We start from the raw sequence: 14202 nt of genomic DNA on the forward strand, positions 1-14202 counted from the left end.
GAGAGGAGAGGAGAGGAAAAGAGAGGAGAGGAGAGGAGAGGAGAGGAGAGGAGAGGAGAGGAGAGGAAAGGAGAGGAGAGGAGAGGAGAGAAGAGGAGAGGAGAGGAGAGGAAAGGAGAGGAGAGGAGAGGAGAGGAGAGGAAAGGAGAGGAGAGGAAAGGAGAGGAGAGGAGAGGAGAGGAGAGGAAAGGAGAGGAGAGGAGAGGAGAGGAGAGGAGAGGAGAGGAGAGAAGAGGAGAGGAGAGGAGAGGAAAGTAGAGGAGAGGAGAGGAGAGGAAAGGAGAGGAGAGGAGAGGAGAGGAGAGGAGAGAAGAGGAGAGGAGAGGAGAGGAGAGGAAAGGAGAGGAGAGGAGAGGAGAGGAGAGGAGAGGAGAGGAGAGGAGAGGAGAGGAAAGGAGAGGAGAGGAGAGGAGAGGAGAGGAGAGGAGAGGAGAGGAGAGGAAAGGAGAGGAGATAATAAGTACCCTAATAAGAGCCTTCCCGGGAGTCTTGCTGACTGAGTCTTGTGTCATATTGACAGGTGATGGGTCACAGGCTCCACTGGCCACACAACACCGGCCACTTTATGAAACATTATAATGAGGAGCTCAGTTTTGTGCTGCGTCACATCGACCAGACACTTTCAACCATAATTACACTTTCGTCCATAACCTGTGACCTGCAACCTCAGTCAGTGGATTGTTGGATGGGGAGTGGTGTATATTGGGCTGTGTAATGGCCAATATGTTTGGTCCTGACTTTCTCTCTTTGATTAAGCTTGTAATATAACACATCTTTCCTCTTATCATTAAGACAGACCCAGCTCTCCATCTTAGAACGCAATGCTAGTCAGCTGTCACCGAATGCGTCATACAATCAAAAGGAACATCTGTTTTTTCCCCACTCTGACATACAGGCAATAAATTGTAGAGAACACTGTGTGCTGGATGAGACACAGGTATACAAGCTGAAGCTGCAAAGGATTCAGTCACTTCACAAACACTCCCCCAGACAGATTAACAACTAAATCATCTCCTCACTGCCAGCATGGATGGGTGAGGCAGCATTCCCCCTCCTGATTATCAAGCCCTGTTTTTTTTGTTTTTTTATCTGACACACAAACAGTTTTAAGGGTTTTCCATGTGCTGGACTGCCAACGCTGATGATGATGATGATGATGATGATGATGATGATGATGATGATGACGACGACAATGAGGAGGAGGAAGATGATAATGACAATGTGAGGATGATGATGATGATTGTGAAAGAGATGACAAAGACACTGCGTTAAAATATGTTATGCTACGGCCATGTAATAGGATACTGTACATTGAGTAATGAGTGCTATGAGTATCATTTGCCATGAACTATTTTAACTAGAGTGGCACCGACCAAAATAAACGGACTAAGAACTGTACAGCACCTTATACCCTCAGTACAAATGTATATTCTCTTTCTGTTGCATCAGAGGTTTAAAAAGCCTGTTGACTGTGTAGCAGCATGTATCCCTCTGTACCTGCGAGTTCACTACCCTGGTAACAAAGGCTTCACATTTGTGAAGCACTGAACAGGTTCTATTTTTCTAGAATATTGTACTGGCCTGTAAAGTTCCAGCTGGGTCAATTGTGGGTTTGTCTCAGCTGATCTTTTGTTGAATCCAAATGTGTTTTTCCCTTCTAGTCGCTGCACTAGCTAAGCTGGTCATATTGCACTTTTTGTACGATACAAGCCCAAAATAATGTGTCACATTTAGAACTAGTCAACATCACCAACTCTGTTGGAGTGATAGAGGATTACTTCTGGTATATGACCCATTATTAGATCGGGAAGAATGTGGTTTATGCTTTATTTACAGTGCAAACAATATATAAATGCTAATTGCATAATCACTGCCAAGTAATTACTCTGAAACAGAACTGTGAGATGTAGAATTACTATAATCACATGCTCAGTATGCTATGTTTTCATTTACTACACTGTTGTTGTTTGTATCAGAAGTCCAATTACACAGGGCCTATGATGTGCTGCTGCGGCTGTTTTATGCGTTTCTGATGAGCTAGCTGCTAAAAATCATTAAATCCTTATTGTTACAAAAGTGTCATCTGTTCAGGTCACAGATACAGTACACTTTAATTTTACTCTTTAATGCACAGTGCTAATACACACTGACTCTTTGGGGTACTTGAGTTGTGCTATCACATGCTGGCTCTTTTGGGGACTTGAGTTGGTCACAACTAATCCTTCAAGCACAACAAGCCCCTGGCTCTCCATTTCACACAGCTTTGGCTTCTATGTCGATTTGGCAATTTGACTAACATTCCAGTAATCACTGTATCTCAAGATCAAAAGCCAACATGTTCAGAGTGTACTATTTGAATACAAAATGGGGAGGCAAAACATAGGCAATGAGTCTAGGTGTCACTGTGGAATAAACTCGGTGTGCCATGACGACAAGCTGATTGTTTGCACAGCTCAAATGACAGGAAATTAATCTCACACCTTGTCCTCATTGTTAACCCCTGTTTCCATGAGAAGAGAACGGCAAGCGACCGCAAGCCACCGGCTACAGAATGGAGCTGCAGCGGACCAGCGTAACACAGAGAGCATCACAACTGTTTGGAATGAGAGCCGATTATGAAAATCATGCAAGAATGATTTTTTTTTTTATGTTTGCAAAGTTCTTTTAAGGACACAAGCTTTGAATAGCTACTAGATCAGATCTCGGTGGCATTTGTTAAAAAGCTATGCAAGGCCCTGTAATATCTAGAGCATCACCCATTAACCTCAATGAGTGAACCACAAGCCAAGCCAATGAGAATAACATTGCCTAGTGTGCTGGTACATGGTGGTTGAGGAGGTGGAATAAGACGTTTGGCGAATGTGAGCGGCATCATTGCTGTCTCCACACAGAGGTCCCTTGTGGTCAGAGTACATTTCGCCTGAAGCGGATGGACCTGGGTGGGTTGAAGTCAGCTGGAAAATCCTTGTTTTACCACTTGAGGAATCTGCGGTGGTTCTTGGAGAGTATCCACCAAGCTGACAGCTGCATGCAGAGTGCAGTCATCACACATGCCTTGGTCTTATTCAGACCATAGTAACAATGCACTTGAATACCTTCATTGGCATGTACATGTCACTAGTCATTAATCTTAAGCCCACATCCTTTTAATATAATTTATGATTTTAAATAGGTTACTAATACTGTCCCTGGCCTTTACCAATCACTTTGAATGTGATTGACATTAGGAAATAGTCTTTTTAGAAATGTGCATTATCAGAAATGTGTGTGCGTACAAAATTAATATTTAGACCAATTGAGCTCTTATTATTTCAGGGTATGAAAAAAAGGTGGTTTGGAGTCCATCCAGAGGACATCCAATAGCCACTGCCTGCCCCTACCCAAAGTAGGATAAAAAAAAAAACTGATACAGCTATGATGGATGCAGATGAGTTCTTGGTGATAACAGGATTCAACAGGATTTCAGGATTCAACATGCACTCTAGGGCATGGCAAGGCCATAAGGTCCAAAATGCTTTTGGATTACTAAAGTACACGGAGACACACTGTGCATGTAGCTGACAAACTATCCAAGTTAGCACAATTAAAATCAGTAAAACTGTATCCTAACCATCTACAAGTTATGAAAGCAGATCGGCTCTTCTCTTGTGCTATGTGACCACCGATATCAATTGATGAAGGCTGCTGTCATGCTGCAATCATAATTGTATCCTCTGTTCCCTAAAATAGTGAGGCTAGATTAGTTCACATAGATTAGATCACATATACCTATTGACAGTATTTCCAGGCGAACTGCTGTGTGTGTGTGTGTAGCAGACAACATGTTGTAGGCGAATGTTGATCGTTTAGGCAATATGATCCAACACTGCCACAGCCATCTGGTTAGTGAGCATACACTGCACTGTGGTCCTGATGGTAGGATTCGCATCCCATGTTTTCAATACAGATGAGATGTAACCTATTGTATCTCAGAGAAATCCATTCCCATCACCTTTTTAGGCCAGATGAGTGCCATAAAACATTAGGCTACATTTACAAAACAGTCGCATAATTTTATTTTGGCTCCGATTGCACTTATTCCAGCGCTTTTCACAATACAGCGAGCAGCCAAACCGTTACTGCGCCGTCCCACCGATGAACAATGAGGATGGCACAATTAGCAAACCCTTACCTTGTTCCCTGACGCGGTGCGAATTTCCACGCAATATTCACCACTTTCTGAGTGACTTCTTTTTTTTACTCTCAAGGCTTTCCCTGTAACAAACCTTTATTAATGATCTGCAGATCAGATGTGTGACTTCAGTGTTCAGTCACTGTTTGTATCGGTATAAGCTGCCCATCACTTCTTCTGCTGCTGCTGTTGCCATGGTTATTCATTCAGCCCCCTGTATGTTCTGCAGTGCAAACCACTAGCGACAGCAGCCTGCTTACGATTCTCCCATGGCAGGGATGTGCAATTTGTCTAAGTGCTGCGCCTGTCTCGTGGTTTAGCTTCGGTGTTTATCCTCCGTGTCTGTCTGTCTGTCTGTCTGTCTGTCTGTCTGTCTGTCTGTCTGTTTAGCATTTGACAGTTTTCGTTTCAGGAGAATAATAATAGTGGTCAGCAAGCCAGGCAGTGTCCTGCTGCTGCACTGTGCGTATCGACGGGGTGACGTCAGAGACGCCTGAGAATAATGCTGAGCCCATTCAAGTCATAGGAGGAACCACCTGACAACTTTTGCAATCGCCGTCAGGACAGGAGGACCAAACAATTAAAGCATTTGGCATGCTCTGAATAATTAAAGATTGCTTGGGTTGATAGGACTATACATTTCTTACATCAGCATAGGTAACATTAACAAAAAGAGAGCAACATTGAAATAAGAAATATCTTGAGAATCAGGCATGTGAATGAATGAATGAATGGTCTTTATTGTCATTAATACAGTACAGGTACCATACAACGACATTTGGGGCTCCCCTGGTGCTAGGAAAAAAATACTAAAAACAGGAAGGGAAAAGAGCTGGTTTACATAAATAAAGGCTATATACACTATCCACTATACTATACTATACAAATAAAACACTGTGCTGTACTCTATGCTATGCTATAAATATCCTAACATTTCCTATCTCTGAACCTTATGTACACGAGGGTTGTCATATTGCACATAGTATTATTGCACATTCATTGTCATGTCATTGATATAAGAGAATACAATTAATACAGACTAATCAACTACGATTTAAAAACAATAGAAATATTGATTATCAGTAGTTGCGAGTGTGCAATCAGAGTCAAAGGCTAAATTGTATAATAACTAATTAAATAAATATTCAGTAGTGCTCACTTTCTTTTTCTAGGCAGCAGCATACGATCATTGTAATAATCATTATTCAAATGTTCACCATGCTTCCCATAAAAGAGGGGTGGAGGGACTGCAGGTGTGTAATGAGTATCATGTGATGGATCAGGAAAGTCTAATACCACCTGTTATAGTAAAAAAAAAAAAAAACGTCTTACCTCTCTGCTGATAAAACCTGCTAAGTGAAATATGTCCAAACTGAGGTCTTGCCTTCAGAGTGACAATAATCTCACTGCTTCCATTTAGATTGATCTTAACAGACAGAATTACCTTGAGAGCCGAGGAGGCTAATGGAAGTAGAAATCGGAGGATATGCTCATTATAATGTAATTCATGGGATGGAATGAGGAATGGTATCATACGATTTCTCATTCTGTTCCATGCATACCATTCCTCATTCCATTCCACATGTAATGCATGTACACAGTCCATACTCATACTGTGCATGCACAGTTTCCTTTCCTGGACACCAAAGTCACCTGCTGCTAGCCACAACATGGCATGATGCCATAAGCACAGAGAGACCTTGATTTAGAAAAGAGCACTATTGATTTTCATGCAGAGCGGCTTGCTCAGGCCCAGATGACTATACTCTTGAACAAATAGGCAGAGATTTCAATCAGCGAGAGGCTGTACAGCAAGTAACGAAGACAAGGCCTGCTGTCACTTGTTCAGACAAGGACTATTAGGACTACTGCTGTAGGTCAGTTATTTTCCAAGGTCTGTGGTGGTCAGGGGTACAGTGATGGCCAGTGGTTGGCTCCCTTGTCTCAAGGGTGAGACCCTATTGATTGTTGTCTCTTCTAAATTGCATCTGGTACAAGATCAATTATGCACAAAGTGAAATGTTGTACAATTTCTTGCATAGGATATAAGTGGTTCAAAATATCTATGCCATCATAAATCCCATTCCATGAAAACACAACAGAGGGCTCATATGGGAAAAGGTTTGAATACTTAATAACAGTTGTACATGCTCAGGATGTCTGCTCAGAAATGTCTGGTCTGAAATGGATTGTACAATAATATAATGATGATAATAATAATAATAATAATAATAACTTTTATTTGTATAGAACTTTTCCTGCAAACGTTGCAGCTCATCATTATATAATCATAATTAAATTATTTAGTCATTTAAAGGCAATATTAAAAAGATGGGTTTTTAGTCTTAGTCCTATTTGCTGAGGTTGCATTCCTAATGTAAACTGGCAGTGCATTCCACAATTTGGGTCCATCAAATGAGAATGCAGCCTCACCAAATCTCTTCTTTTGTACAGCGTCAGAAGACCTGAGAGCTCTATTGGGCTGATATGCTAGGAAAAGGTATTTCAGATATTCTGGTGCTGTGCCAGTGAGAGCTTTATAAACAAGCAGAAGGATCTTGAAATGTATTCTGAACTTAACAGGAAGCCAGTGTAGACTCCCTAAAATAGGAGTTATGAGCTCTTCTGCTTGTTTTGGTTAAAACTCTCGCTGCTGCATTTTGGACTAATTGCAGCTGGCCAATAGCTTTCTTCGGAAGACCAGAAAGTAGACTGTTACAATAGTCCAAATGGGTAATAACAAAAGCATGCATTAGCACTTCTGCATCAGCTTGCCGGAGAAAATGTCTAACTTTTGCAATATTCCGTAGATTATAAAAAGTTAGTGATATATTTGATGTGAGGCTCAAAGCTTAAGTCAGAATCTATAATCACACCTAGATTCTTAGCTTCATGTTTGCGGTTTGAAAGCAAGGTTCCCATGGTATTCGACAATTTGTCTTTTTGTGGTTTTGATCCAATAACAAGAATCTCAGTTTTGTCCTGATTTAGTTGTAGAAAATGTTTGGACATCCAAAGTTTTATATCTTGGAGACAATTCTCGAGCGAGCTGAATGCATGTGAATTATCAGGCAATACTGATATGTACAGCTGAGTATCATCAGCATCATTATGAGAATTGACACCATGTTTTCTGATGATTCCACCTAATGGGATCATGTACAGGGAGAAGAGCAAGGGACCAAGAATAGACCCCTGAGGGACCCCACATGTGATGTCAACATTATCAGAAACAGAGACGTGCTAAAAGCATTGCAAATGCAAAAAGATTTAAACCACTATAATACAAGTCCTGAGAGACCAACACAGTTTTCTAAACGATGTATTAGAATACTGTGATCTACTGTATCAAAAGCAGCACTCAAATCTAACAAGACAAGAACTGATAAACCACCAGCATCTATGATAAATCTGAGATCGTTTACAACCTTTACTAATGCAGTCTCAGTACTGTGGTTAGAACGAAAACCTGATTGAAACTTCTCAATGCAGGTTAGAATCAATATATTATACATCTAAAACTCTCTCTCCTTTTTTCCCTGTATGTCTGTCACATCACATTATGTCGGGAAAAGTACCAAGAGTTCAGGGGAACTGGTGCTATGAATGTGACTCAATGGATCATGAGGCTGCCAGTCAAGAGAGGAATAACCACAAGCTGTTTTCCTTTCTTTCCTTCCTCCTTCTCTCTCTTCTCTCTCTCTCTCTCTCTCTCTCTCTCTCTCTCTCTCTCTCTCTCTCTCTCTCTCTCTCTCTCTCTCTCTCTCTCTCTCTCTCTCTCTCTCTCTCTACCTGTCTTCTATCTCTGTCCACGCATTCATTGAAAGCATGATCTCTCAATTACCTGGCCATCTGATCCCCCTCACAGGCCTCTATGGGGGACTCAGTCAGTGTATTACATTTCTGTAACAACAGAAAATGCTTTGAAATAAGCATCATGATGTAGCTACAACATAATACAATGATTTAGGTAAAGCAATACATACTTACCCTTGACCTTCTTGTTGTAATGTATCACATAACTTTGAGGATGGTCTTAGCTGATATCTGATCAAAGCATTAGGCACTATAAAGCATTCAGGGTCAATAACATACATACAGCATTAATAATACCGATATTGTGAGCTATTATAGTAGTATATTACTATATCATGCTACATTATGTGTATACGTGCTTATGTGCTTTCACAGATAAATGATTAGTTGGCAAAGTGAAAGGCATGTACGTGTTCTGATAGCAATAATTATTGTTCTAGAGGGCAAGATTTATTTTCAGCTAAAACAGGTGTTTCTCAGATCTCAATTATATCTGATTTGATGTCAGTGCTTAAAATATATTGAGTATCCATACAGTACCTGTAGTGCAAATAGTGTTTCATTACACTAGAAGGCCTATCTGTGTCTTCTTCTTCGGCGTATGGGTAGTTGTTTTCCTCTCCACTCCACCAGGCTCGGGGCCGAGGGGCTACCCTTTTACCACCCCGACACCTGGTTGAGGGGCTCACCCGGGCTATATTTCTGGACACCCCTCCAGAAGCCACGTCATCGTCTCGTCATATAATACCGACAGACCATGCATCCCGTTGGGTGGGTGGTACACCGGGCAATCCAGAATAACATGGTCTGTTATGGTCCTCTGCGCCACACTCGCACGACGCATTTGGGGCCAAGCCCCATCTGTGCATTGATGAGCGGAAACGCCCGACGCCGGTCCGGAGACGATTGAGCCTCACCCAGTATAGCCTTGGCAAGTCCATCCCGAGGGGCTCAGGGCCGGCGACTGGGATATGGTCGCGGAGTTTGGAGGTGTTAGCCTCCCACTCCGCGCGCCACATATAATCCTGCCGCACTGATGTTAAGATCTCTGCATTGCTGCCTGAGATCCTGTGCGGCAGGCACAAATGGGTGTCTCGACTTGAGACACCGGGAGGGCTCCGCTGTTATAGTGAGCCTATCATGGAGCAGATGGTTATTAAGCTCCACGGCCCGGCAGGCGAGACGTGCTGTGGCTCCCATGCGGCGGAGGCCTGCGGGCTGGATGCCTGCTAGGATGGGAAGGTTGTTCACGGGGGTAGGACGCAGGCATCCTGTCACAATGCGCAAGGCTTCGTTTATAGGCGAGTCGATGAGGCGGGTGTGGGCACTGCGACACCATACTGGGGCGCAGTATTCACTAGTTGAATAAACGAGGGCTAGGGCTGCTGTGCGCAAGGTCCTTGCGGCCCAGCCCCAGCCCGAGCCAACCAGTCGCCTCATCAACGCCACACGAGCTGTTAACTTCTTGCGCAGTGACTCAAGGTGTCGGCGAAACGTGAGCGTCCTGTCCAATGTCACGCCGAGATAGATTGGCTCAGCGGAACATGGCAGGGGAGTTCCATCTAGGTGTACTCTAAGCTCACGTTTAGCCTCCCTGTTGTTAAGGTGGAAGGCAGCCGACACCGTCTTTGCCTCGCTAAGCTTCAATCTCCATTTCCAGAACTATGCCACTAGTGTCTGCCTGTCCTGGCTCAGAATCCCCTCCACAGACTGCCAATTTCCAGCAGAGTACACCACTGCGAGGTCGTCTGCGTAGCCGTACTTCCACGAGAGTGTGTTGGGCAGGTCATAGGTGTAGATATTATAGAGGAGGGGGGCCAGGACCGAACCTTGAGGGACGCCGTTCTTAAGGCGTCGAAGCCTGCTTAGCTGTCCGCAACCGGTGGTGAGGGTAAAGCTGCGGTTACGGATGAGCTCCATGATCATTCTGACCATGTGCCTGTCCGGCAGCAGGCGGAGCAGCTTGCAGGAGAGGCCGCGATGCCATACGGTATCGTAGGCAGCCGTCAGGTCTATAAAGACGGCCCCGGCCTTCTTTTTTGCCGAAAAGCAATCCTCGATGTCTTGAGTCATAAGGGTGACTTGATCTACGGTCGACCTCCCGCGTCGGAACCCGGCCTGCTCACGTGGGAGCAGCGGGTCGACAATTGGTTCGATGCGGGCGTAGATGAGACGCTCGAGAATCTTGAAGGGGATGCATAACAGAGAGATGGGACGGTAACTCTTAGGGTCCCCTTCAGGCTTATTTGGTTTAGGGATCGCAACAACTAGGGCTCTTCGCCAGATTTTGGGGATCTTGAGTTGGCGCAAACAGGAAGTGAGGAACGCTCTCAGCCAGGACTTCAAGGCGGGTGCGGCATGGAGAGTAAGCTCCGGGCAGATGGAATCAGGCCCCGGAGCTTTCCCTGGCTTTAGATGCTGGAGGGCAGCAGCGAACTCCTCCGGGGTGAATTCACCGGAGATGTAGTCACTGCTAGGTGTTGGGGCCCTCCAGAAGTCTGACACTTCTTTTGCCACAAGTCGAGACGACTCGCGGTCTTTGCCCTCGTATGACCCACTTTTCACAAATTGCGATGCGATTTAATTTGCAGAGATGGGGCAGTGACGGGGGGAGTGTCTGGACCTACCAGTGAGATTGTTCATGATACTCCATGCCTTACGGCTGGAGTGCGAGAAGTCGATGGAGTCAATAGCCTCCTCCCAGCGCTCCTGTCTTTTACGGCTGAGTCTTGACAGCAAGGCTGTTGCGAGCCTGTCCGACTCAGCTCCTGCAGGGGCCTGGAGGAAGGCACAGTGGAGCTTCTCACACTCCTCATCCCAACACGGTTTGTAGCAAAAAATGTTGCCGCTTTCACCAACATGCCGCCGAAGTCCCGGTACGCCTCATCCACGTTGTTAGAGTTAGGCGATGGGAGGTGCCTTGTGGATTTGTTGGTAAGTCTGTGTCTGACTTGACATGACATTGGACATATACACTCACTGGCCACTTTATTAGGTATGCCTTGCTAGTACCGGGTTGGACCCCCTTTTTTGCCTTCAGAACTGCTTTAATTATTTGTGGCATAGATTCAACATGGTACTGGAAACATTCCTCAGAGATTTTGATCCATATTGACACAGTTGCTGAAGATGTGTGCAAAGAAAACATCCTCCACACCATTACACCACCACCACCATTTTCGCCCAGAGAACCACCAACCTACTAGATATTTTATATTTTTTCTGACCATTCTCTGTTACCCCTAGAGATGGTTGTGCGGGAAAATCCCATTATATATTTGCGTTAAAGTGCAGTTGAAAAGGTGTGCCTAATAAATTGTCAGATAGAGAGAGAGAAAGAGAGAGAGAGAGAGAGAGAGAGAGAGAGAGAGAGAGAGAGAGAGAGAGAGAGAGAGAGAGAGAGAGAGAAAAAAAGATTGCTTAGTCATGGTCAGATTGGTTTGTCAATCCGACTGTTCCATAAGACTAGCCAAACAAGCCAGTCGGACATCGCTGAACCTAAAGACCGTAAGTCTTCAACTCAATCCTACTATGCATTTAGTACAGTGATTAATAATAATGATTATGAAATCCACATTTCATCCCTCTGCCTCGCAGGGCCTCTACAACCCCATCCTGAGGATAATTATTAGCAGAATTACATACAGGCAACACATGTCATTAGGAGGCACTGTAAAAAAAAAAAAAAAAAAAAGAGAAAAGGTGCACAGAAGGCCCAGAGGCATCCATGTCTTTTAAGTAACGGTAATAAAACTCAGTCACCACCTCCTGAAGGACTTCTAGCCAATGGGAAACCAATGAACAAACTTGAAAAGGGTTGAGCATCCCCTGCCCAGGTTCTCTCAGTCAGTCCCCACCATGTGCATTTAGGACTGACTTCAGGGGAACATTTTATGTCTGTGGCTCCTTCTGCTCCTTCATCTCACCACCTCATCCCATCACTACTTTCTTTATCTTCAAGCCTGCCTTGCCCCTGTTCAGGGAGGAAGTAAACATGGCGTTCCACAGTTCTATCATGACAAGGTATGATTAGAATGCAAGTATTTTGGAACTATGTATGTATGTTTGAGTAAGTATGTACAGTATGTATTTCTGTATTTCTGGATGGATTGTTATGGCTCAATTGTCTTAGAGCTCGTTGGTTGATATCTTGAGGTCAGGCTCAAGTTATTATCAGGCTCAAGTTATTATCTTTATGTAACATATAATTATTACATCATTATTGTTAGTAGTCAAGAGTTGTGAGTTTTTGTTTTCCCAAGAAATTCTCTGCAGATGAATATCCTACTTCTTCCCTATTTAGTCTGAAAATAGTCAAGTCAACACTCAGTGAGCCTAGTGCCAGATTAATCAGAATCACTCTACATTGGATCCCCCTAGATATCACAATAGCATATTAGAGAGAGGAACTGTTTCTATCTAGGCCTAGGAGAGCTTCAAATGAATCAGTAGTATTGTGGGCGATGGCATAGTATAATATTTAGCTCTGCGTGGATTATAGGAACTGGCCAGAGACCAACACCTCGTCATAATCTGGTCTACACACACGCACACATGCAGACTATGAATCTCTATTGGTGGGCATTCAAAAAAGAAAAAAATGTGAAATCTGTGAAGCTGTTAAACTGTCTTCCGCTCCTTTCACTTTCAGTGGGATGTTTAATTGTGCACTTATTACGGCTCTGTGTCTGGCCTCTGAAATAGCCCCTGTCACACAACCTCTGCTTGGTGGTATGTGTGTGTATCTGGGTGGTATGTGTGTGTGCATGTGTGTGTGTGTGTGTGTGTTTGTGTGTGTGTACCTTTATAGCCCTAATATCATAATAACACCCTAATAACATATGATATTGATATCCTTCGCCCTTGTTCTGTACATATCATACTGTACATATATCTTAACTGTACATATATTGATATTCATCTAATTTACTTGTAATACCATATACTAACAAACCATGCACTGTCTAATCATGGCTTTTGCACTATGCCACTATTTGCATTCTGGTTAGATGCCAAACTATGTTTCGTTGTCTTAGTACCTGTACTCAAGTAAAACTCAAATACAGTTGAATCTAATCTAATCTAATTTAATCTAAACTTTGTATTGGTAATAGTTCAAATTATTAACTTACTAATTAAAGTGAGTGATAGGTATAATTCGTAGTGCTGAGCACTGAGTGTCGAGCATGGATCCAGTTTGTGTAATTAAGACAAATGAGTGCACAGAAGTCATGCCAGGAGGGCTGGCTCGTACTCCGTGCTCTAGTGCACTGAGGGGACGTCACCATATGGGTGACACTGGAGGCACAGCCTGTACTAGAAACAAGCTCTGAACTGTGGTGATCACATGCTGCTTGACGGACCAAGTGAGGACATAATTGCTCTTGATAAATGATGAGAGACAATATTTTGATTGTTGTTGTGAGTTTTGATTGTTGTTGAGTTCTGTATCAGAGATGATTATGTTCTTGTCAGTAATGCCCTTGACCTCTTTTACACACCATGGCACTAGGGACTCCACCTGGGATAGAGCATATTACTTTTGACGCCTCCATTAAGAATGCATCGAAAACATTGAACTTGGGTCATTGCGTAGCTGTTATAGTTCTCATCATCTGATAAAGACCTATAGAGTGAGAATCGTGATGAATGCACAAATTATAGACCTTTCTATAGACATTTATGTTACTCAAAAACCCACGTTAAGACAGCTGCCAAGCTTCCCCAGACCCTCAATGTCAAAGTGTTTGTGAAGCCATTGCTTGCAATGGCAGTCCATCCCTAGAGGTTGTGTCTAGTGTACACAAAGCTTCAAGAAGCACTAAGCTTTGCCTTCCAAAGACCCACTTCAGACTGGAACGACAAATGCAGATAGAAATACCCCAAAGCTTTTAGTGCCAAAGAAAGTACAAGGACATCACTGCTCTCTATCTATCTATCTCTCTGTCTGTCTCTCTCTCTCTCTCTCTCTCTCTCTCTCTCTCTCTCTCTCTCTCTCTCTCTCTCTCTCTCTCTCTCTCTCTCTCTCTCTCTCTCTCTCTCTCTCTCTCTCTCTCTCTCTCTCTCTCCTAGCAGTGCACCTCTAGTGGTCACATGTGGAAGTGCTTGGCAGTGCAAGATAATTGCACAGTAAGCAAACCAAACACACCTGGTTCAGGTAGTCTGATGGTACTGTGTTGGTTGATGGACTGTACAGAGCTTTAGGGTTCCTGGCA

This window comes from Nansenia antarctica (assembly GCF_963989245.1).
Source record: "Nansenia antarctica genome assembly, chromosome: 5".
Taxonomy (NCBI): domain Eukaryota; kingdom Metazoa; phylum Chordata; class Actinopteri; order Argentiniformes; family Microstomatidae; genus Nansenia; species Nansenia antarctica.